We start from the raw sequence: 8138 nt of genomic DNA, 5'->3' as shown, positions 1-8138 counted from the left end.
AAACAAAACTGCTTCATAGATTTAATTATTAACTAAATACCTGGAAGGTTATATACCAGTACTGACCCAAGATTTTAGCGTAAGTGCTATAAAGGAAAGGAATGCAAGTCTGTAGGTGTAGTTCTAAGTATTGTAGCTTTGTCACTTACGACTAGTGAAAGTCATTTAACTTGCCCTGCCTTGATTTCCTCATTTGTAAATCGGTTTAATGATACTTGTCCTGCCTGTGCTCCATAGTTTTCATTTGTTGTTTATTTTTGTTTTTCTTTTTTGTAAAATGGTATATGTAAAATATTTAAACTGCAAAATGCTACTTAAATGCAAGATTATATTAGTGTTAGATTTAAGATCATAGATATTACTTTCCTAGGAGTAAGCTTGAAGATAATTATTTTTGGATGGAGCCCTGTTAAGTTCCCAGAAGAAAGGAACTAAAAAAAGAAGCCTAATATCTTCCAGAGTTGGGGCTGAAGAGCCTTGGGTTTCAGCACTCAAGTTGAGTCTATCTGTTAGCTATTGCCATGTAATAAACTATTCCAAAACTTGGTGGCTCAAAATCACAGGCATTTAATTTTGTGCACAATTTTGGAGGAAATTAGGCTGGGATCATTGCATGGTTCTGATCTTGGCTGTTGATCAGGTCAGTTGCAAGTTGACTAGGTGGTTCAGCTTCCAAGGGTTAGCCGTATATTAGTTGGGCTGCCTCAGCTCTTCTCGTGGTCTTTGATCCTCTAGCAGACTACCTCAGGCGTGTTCTAATGAGGGTGGCAGGGATCCAAGAAAGAAAGCAGAAGTGCTCAAGATGTCTTGAGGCCTAGGTTCACAGCTAGCACACCATTGTGTCTACTGCATCCTATTGGCCAAAACAAATCACAAGCCAAGACCAGAGTCAAGGGGTGGGGAATAGAGTCCACCTCTTGATGGGGGGAGCTATGAATTGTTTTGTAAAGGATGGGTGTATAGGGAGGTGGAGGAATTGTAGCCGTGTTTGCAATCTACCACACCTACATTTGGGTTTGCCTGGGATACTCCTGATTATACAAGTGATTTTGATATCCTGTTTATCGTTTGTCTTAGACAAAAGTGCCCTGAGAATGGACATTACATTATATGGTCACCCTGGTCTTTGGGAACACTTCCTCTTCTCTTTTGTATAGGTGCTAAATTAGAAGAAGGAAGGGGCCATAAATTTGCAGAAAAAGAAATAAAGCATTGTCTCAGTTTTTTTTTTTTTTTAATTAAACACAGTTTAGTTTTTGCAATTGAAGAGAATTCTTCACTTTCATTTTCTACTTGATCTGTCCATTTTATATACCGTTGCTTCTTCTCTTCTCTCTCCTTTTTTTTCTACCTCTTCATGATTTGCCACCTCAATCCAAATATAATATCAGATCACAGTGCTTCCAGATATTTTAAATTAAAAGCCATTTTTTCTTAACCTCTTTGTTTTAAACTTTTGTTGTTTTGAACTCAAAATTATTTTCTTTGTATTGTTCTACATTTGCTTTAACATTATATTTCCCCAAAAGTAAATTTAATTTTTTTTAATATTTAATTTTTAATTTGTCAGGTACTTTCTAGTCACTGTCACCAGACCTGTCATTTTAACTTCTAAAGCTCCAAAGGTAATAAAAGCTTACTGCCTTTTTTGATCTCTAATTTCTTTTTGACACATGCTGAACCTTTCCATATATACCAGGCAGTATTTTCAGTGTCTTAGTTGAAATACACATGAGGAGCATATCAAATCAAATGTATCACTTTCAGAGTTTCCCTTGTTGCATCATCAGAAGCCTATGTATAGCTGAAAGATATGGAGAAGAAAATTAGCTCCTTGAAAAACAAATAACAGACAAGACAGATGATGCTAATTACTTCTCAGAAGATTATTTCACCACTGTATAGGTGCTGAGCCCATGCTGTCTGAATTGAGATTAGGAAGAAACATGATATGACAATGATTATACTTTTCAGTTTAGATAACTATATTTTGAGAAGCTTAGGATTTCAGTGAATTTCATCAGGGATTACTCTTCATGATTTACCTTTTATTTCTCTGATGTAACCTATTCATCTTTAAAACATTAATAGTTGAAATATAAAGTCTATCCTAATATCAGTTCCTTCCAAATCTAGAGCTGCAGTTCCAATATTTTAACTGAAATATAAACATGTATTTCCAATTGTTTTAAGGCATCTCACCCCGTATATTTTGCTATTTCTTTAAAGACACAGTGCATACCAGAACGAAATGCATTAGCTCTCTTCTCTCACCTGTACATTATCTTCTCTATACAGTGGCACCATTTGTACCAAGTCGTTTGGTTGGAAACTTCAGAGTTATCTTTGAATGCTTTGTCTTCATTGCTGTCCAAGTTGATGATCAAGTCCTGGCTTTTCTGTTGATGCCTCAGATCAACCTTGTCTAATCTCATGGGTAGTCCTTAGCTTGGTGGCATTTGCAGCCTGCATGCCCACAGCCTTCTATCACTTAGTCTGATTAGACTTCCCAAAGCTTTCGTTATGTCCTGAGAATTAACAGGACAGAAGTGGTAGAGGAGCAGTGCTCTGGATGTCAGGAGACCATAAATCCACTCCCAGCTCCACTTAACACCTGGGGGATTTGGGGCAGTGGATCTCTCTGAACCTCACTTTTTTTGTCTGTATTACCTCTAATATGTGTGTCCTGCCTGATTCAACATATGAGAAAGCAGTTTAAAACTAGAAAGCAGCTTAAAGGTATTGCAAATCTGTCTTCCCTGTAATGAGTCTCCCGTTCCTTCTGTATCAAGTACACAGTCCTTAAATGTTCTTTGCCTACCCTATTTAAGATTTCCCATACCAACACAATGAAATATGTTTGTCAAGTTGCTCTCCAAATACCCCATGCATTACTCTTTCACTTTTGATCATGTTGCCTTCTTGACCTATGTTTTTTATCCTAGAGTGACAATACATAGAGCAAAACCTTTGCAGATCTAGGAATTTTGTCATTCCTACCACTCTCTACCATGATGTGAAAGCATCAAAATAAATTTCATTGAGTCAAATTGGAACAATTTGTCATTTAATAGTGGTGTCATTATGTCTTCCAAAATCTCCCTAGGGACTTTCTGAATAAAAATGTTAAATAAAATGAACACCAGACTGCAGGGTATATGACTCATTCCCCACTTCTCTGAGAACTGCTCCTAAACCACAGGAGTGGGCCCTGGCAGCCATGTGCTGCTCCTTTGTACCTAATTGGACCAGGAGTGGACATAGGACTCAAGTCAGGTCCATCTGAGTCTTTCCCCAAGGAAATGGGCCCAAGAGACAGTTGACAGATGGAAATGAAATTGTGGGATCAGTCTACTTACATCTCCTATTGGGGGGTGGGGGTGGCTCAATTAATATGTGGATGAAGTAGCAAAAAAAAAAAAAAAAAAAAACTGGTTTACAAAACCGAGAAGCATAGAGCTAGCATGCAGAAAGAAGTTGAGAGATGGAATGGATAGAGAATGGTTCCTGAGTTTCTGGGGCCCTCCATTTAGTGGTTCCAGTCCTTTCCTGCACTTTGGCCAAAAGCCTGGCCCCCCGTTCCCTGAGATAACTCTATAATTGAGGATTCCTCTCCCCATTAAAGATGATCTGCATCCTGACCCAGATGTAATGTTGCTTTTGTTGATTCTGCAAATAAACAGGATAACAAAGATTGTATTGATTAAGTGCTCACTGGGCACTCTGGTGCCCTCTTATGAGACTCTGGGTCACTTGTTGGATTTAGAGTCCTCTTTGCTCCCCATGCTGCTGCTGGATCATTGCTCCTCCATTCTTTTATTTATAAAAAACCTGCTTTTGAAGCTGATACAGCATGGTTAAACCACCCTCTTGGTCTCTTCGTTGCTCTTCTTGGTCACTCATTCACTGACAACTTTGCTACTTGACTCATAATCTTCCTCTGTATCATTAGTCAGACTACGAACTTACCAGGTATCCATATGGAGAATCCATGAAAGCTTTGGCTACTTAGTTTTGTATCTTCCTCACTAGTTCTTTTTTTTTTTTTTTTTTTTTTATTTTATTTTTTTATCATCATTTTATTGAGATATATTCACATACCACGCAGTCATACAAAACAAATCGTACTTTCGATTGTTCACAGTACCATTACATAGTTGTACATTCATCACCTAAATCAATCCCTGACACCTTCATTAGCACACACACAAAAATAACAAGAATAATAATTAGAGTGAAAAAGAGCAATTGAAGTAAAAAAGAACACTGGTACCTTTGTATGTTTGTTTGTTTGTTTCCTTCCCCTATTTTTCTACTCATCCATCCATAAACTAGACAAAGTGGAGTGTGGTCCTTATGGCTTTCCCAATCCCATTGTCACCCCTCATAAGCTACATTTTTATTCAATTGTCTTCGAGATTCATGGGTTCTGGGTTGTAGTTTGATAGTTTCAGGTATCCACCACCAGCTACCCCAATTCTTTAGAACCTAAAAAGGGTTGTCTAAAGTGTGCATAAGAGTGCCCACCAGAGTGACCTCTCGGCTCCTTTTGCATTCTCTCTGCCACTGAAGCTTATTTCATTTCCTTTCACATCCCCCTTTTGGTCAAGAAGATGTTCTCCGTCCCACGATGCCGGGTCTACATTCCTCCCCGGGAGTCATATTCCACGTTGCCAGGGAGATTCACTCCCCTGGGTGTCTGATCCCACGTAGGGGGGAGGGCAGTGATTTCACCTTTCAAGTTGGCTTAGCCAGAGAGAGAGGGCCACATCTGAGCAACAAAGAGGCATTCAGGAGGAGACTCTTAGGCACAAATATAGGGAGGCCTAGCCTCTCCTTTGCAGCAACCGTCTTCCCAAGTCCTCACCAGTTCTTATACTCCACCTCAGTCACCTGCTCGTACCACAGTGTTCTGGGCCAGGTCATCACTACTCAGAAATCATGAATTCAAACACCAACTAGGTGACTACAATCTCCAGTCCTCCCAGCTTGCTGCATGTGTTTTCTTTATCCTCAGGACTTTCAGTCCAAGACCACCTCCATTTTCTCCCATCACAACTAGCTTCCCAGCTCAGATTCCATGACCACCATTTTCCTCACACATCCTGGCAGACTGGTGCTACTCTAAATTTGTAGCCCCACTCAGGCTCTCAACACTGCCTACCAATCTTACTCTGGTTCTTTGGCCCATCACTTCTTCCACTTTTCAAAACCATGATTTCAAAGTTTTTCCACTTGAAAGCTCTGATAGTCCTTTGCCTCTCCCGCTATGTCCGGATGATAACCTTGCCTTTGAGAAAGTAGAAGCCATCAGACAATAACTTCCTCAATTTACTGACACTATACTTACAAATTTATATCCATCCTCTCTTGAGAAAAAAGGCGCTATAGTAATATATATAAAAATGGTTATGGGTGCAGGTTCTGTGCTCAGATGTTTTATTTCATATCTGGACTCATCAACTGCCAACTGTGTAATTTTGGGTAAAATATCTAATGTTTCAATGACTCATTTTCCTCATCTGTAGAATGAATAATACTTTCTCAGATTGTTGCAAGGACTAAACATTATAAGTAAAGGAATTACCTGTCATATAGAAAGTGGCCAGTAAAGGCCAGTTATTACATTATTTTCATTAGGTTGAACCTATGAAATTGTCATAGGTGAAAAGTAAAGAACACTTAAATATCAACAATTTCAATAGTTCAATGTTATTATTATTAATAATGTAGTCTGGGGGTAGTCCTTACCCTTATTCAAAAACAACCACTTCATGTATTCTCTCTGACTCACTTCTGCCTTTTCAGACTCATTATCAATTATCTCCTTTCTCTCCTGTATATTTGTCTTAAGCATTTATATCTGATTTTTTTTTGCATCATCAATTAAATGTGCTCTACTCTTCCAGTTAAAAATAAATTAATACATAAAAATGAATGAATAAATGAATAATTCTTAGATATCTATCTCCAAGACCTTTCCTAGCCAAAACTCTCTGACTTCTTCCTCCAATTCTGCCCAATTCTATCTCACGTGAGCTTTCAGTGTTATCCAAATCAGATGACTACTCTTCTTCTTAAAACAAATTCTCTCCATTTGGCTTCTTTCATCACACTCTTGATTTACTGTTTATATTTGACCATTCCTTCTCAATTTCCTTTGCCAGCTCCTACTAGTTCCTCCTGTACTTTAAGTGTCAGATTTCCTTATGGCTCAGTCCTCTGGTGTTATTTCATTCAACATTACTAGTTCTCAAAGTGTGGTCCTCGGACCAGCAGCATCAGCATTACCTGGGAAGTTGCTAGAAATGCAAGTTCTCAGGCTCTGCCTCATACTTACTGAACCAAAAACTCTAGGGTGGAGTCCAGTAGCTAGCTATGTTTTAACCAGCCCTCCAGGTGATTCCCATACATGCTAAAGTTTGAGAACTACAGCTCTATACTTTCTACCTAGATGCTCAGCCACTCCAATGACTTCAATTATTATGTATATACTGACTCTCAAAATTACATCTCTAGCCCAGATTTCTCCTCTGTTCTATTTGGATGTTTTCACAGACACCTCAAACTCAAAGCATGTAACATTGAACTCATGATCTGCTGCAAACCTGGTCCCACTACTCATCATGGAAAAGAAGCCTAAGTCACTACTGGAGGAGTCATTATCCATGGTCTTGCCATGATGTATATCGGGTGGGCAGTGGGGAAAGGAAAGATGGCTCCATGAGGCATAACTCCCAGCTGCAGCAGCAAAGAATTTCTGTCCTTATGTATGTAAATCACATTCTTTCATCCCCTGGTGGTACATGTTCCCTTTTAATGGCATGCGAGTCAGCTTCAGGGCGACTGCTCAAATAAAACATGCACTTTCTGCAATATAGTGCATCATCAGTATTTTTAAAAACTTTTAAAAGTCTGATTGGATTCAACTCCATTCACATTTTGGCAAGACCCTTCAACATTACATTTGTCAATGAAAGAAAAGGAAGTTCTGTTATATCCTTTAAATATAATTTTAGCTGTTTTAAATTTTTGAATGGTTGTAAAACAGTTTAAACCATTTTATTGAGAGGTGTAAGGAACAGAAGTCCTAGCAGCAGTGTCTCTCGTTTGGTGTCCTTGCTGATGTCCAACTGGTCACTGTACTTGGCCTGTGGACAGATCAGTGACATAATTTAGGCATAGTAATCGGGTATTGTTTTTGGCTGCTTTGCCTTTAGGCCTGCTTCTCTGGCTTTCCTAGAGATTCTGTAAACTAATATCCATTAATCAATTTTTTTTTTTTAACAGGGTTAGAATGGGTTCTGTTGATTGTAAGAACTCTGTCTGAAACAGGAGCACTCCAATTAGAGGGAGTGCTTCTGTTTGCAAAACTTAGAAGGCAAAGAACATGAAGCATCTTGAGAATTGGAGCTGTTGAGTATTTGAGTGTTACTGGACTGGAAGGCAGGTGAGATCAGATACAGGAGATGGTAGCAGGGCTTATAAAATGGGCATTGAGTCATTTTAATCAGGAAGGCAACAAGATCATATTTGCACTCTGGCAGCCATATAGGGATATAAGCGAGACAAGAAGCAAAGAGAACTATTAGGAGACACTTGGAGTAATAACAGTGAGAAATGATGAGTCCCTGAAAAAGTCAGTGATGGTAAGGATAAAGAGGATGGGACAGAGTAAGGAGATATTTAGGAGATAGAAGAAATTAAAATGTTGATGGATTGAATGTAAGCTAAATGCCAAAGTCCTTAATGAATGTAGGGCAATGACAGGGAAGTCAGAAGACAAATGGACAAGTAGACAGTCCAGTTAGACAGCGTGTTTAGGTGGTATATAGTGCAAAGAGGAGGGATTTTTTTTTTTTAATGTTTGGAGGCAGAGGTATAATTATGAAGATTGCCATTCCTTTTTCTTTCAGGGTTTGCAGTACATGAAGTGATATTATCAGGAAGTAGGCCAATCCTCTGGGAAAAAGTTGAGGTGTTAGAAGTTTCCTTACTTTGGATTGAGAGCACTAGGGAGAATGATGGCTTGGTCAGGGGAGAGGAAAGTCATGGAAAGATGAATGGGGAGGGAGATTACAAGTGCAGAAGAATATTAGGAGGAGAATGTGGAGCAAGACGGAAGAGAGGTTATTGGA

The sequence above is a fragment of the Choloepus didactylus genome, chromosome 6 (assembly GCF_015220235.1).
Source record: "Choloepus didactylus isolate mChoDid1 chromosome 6, mChoDid1.pri, whole genome shotgun sequence".
In the NCBI taxonomy this organism is placed as follows: Eukaryota; Metazoa; Chordata; class Mammalia; order Pilosa; family Megalonychidae; genus Choloepus; species Choloepus didactylus.
This window is presented reverse-complemented; position numbering follows the sequence as displayed.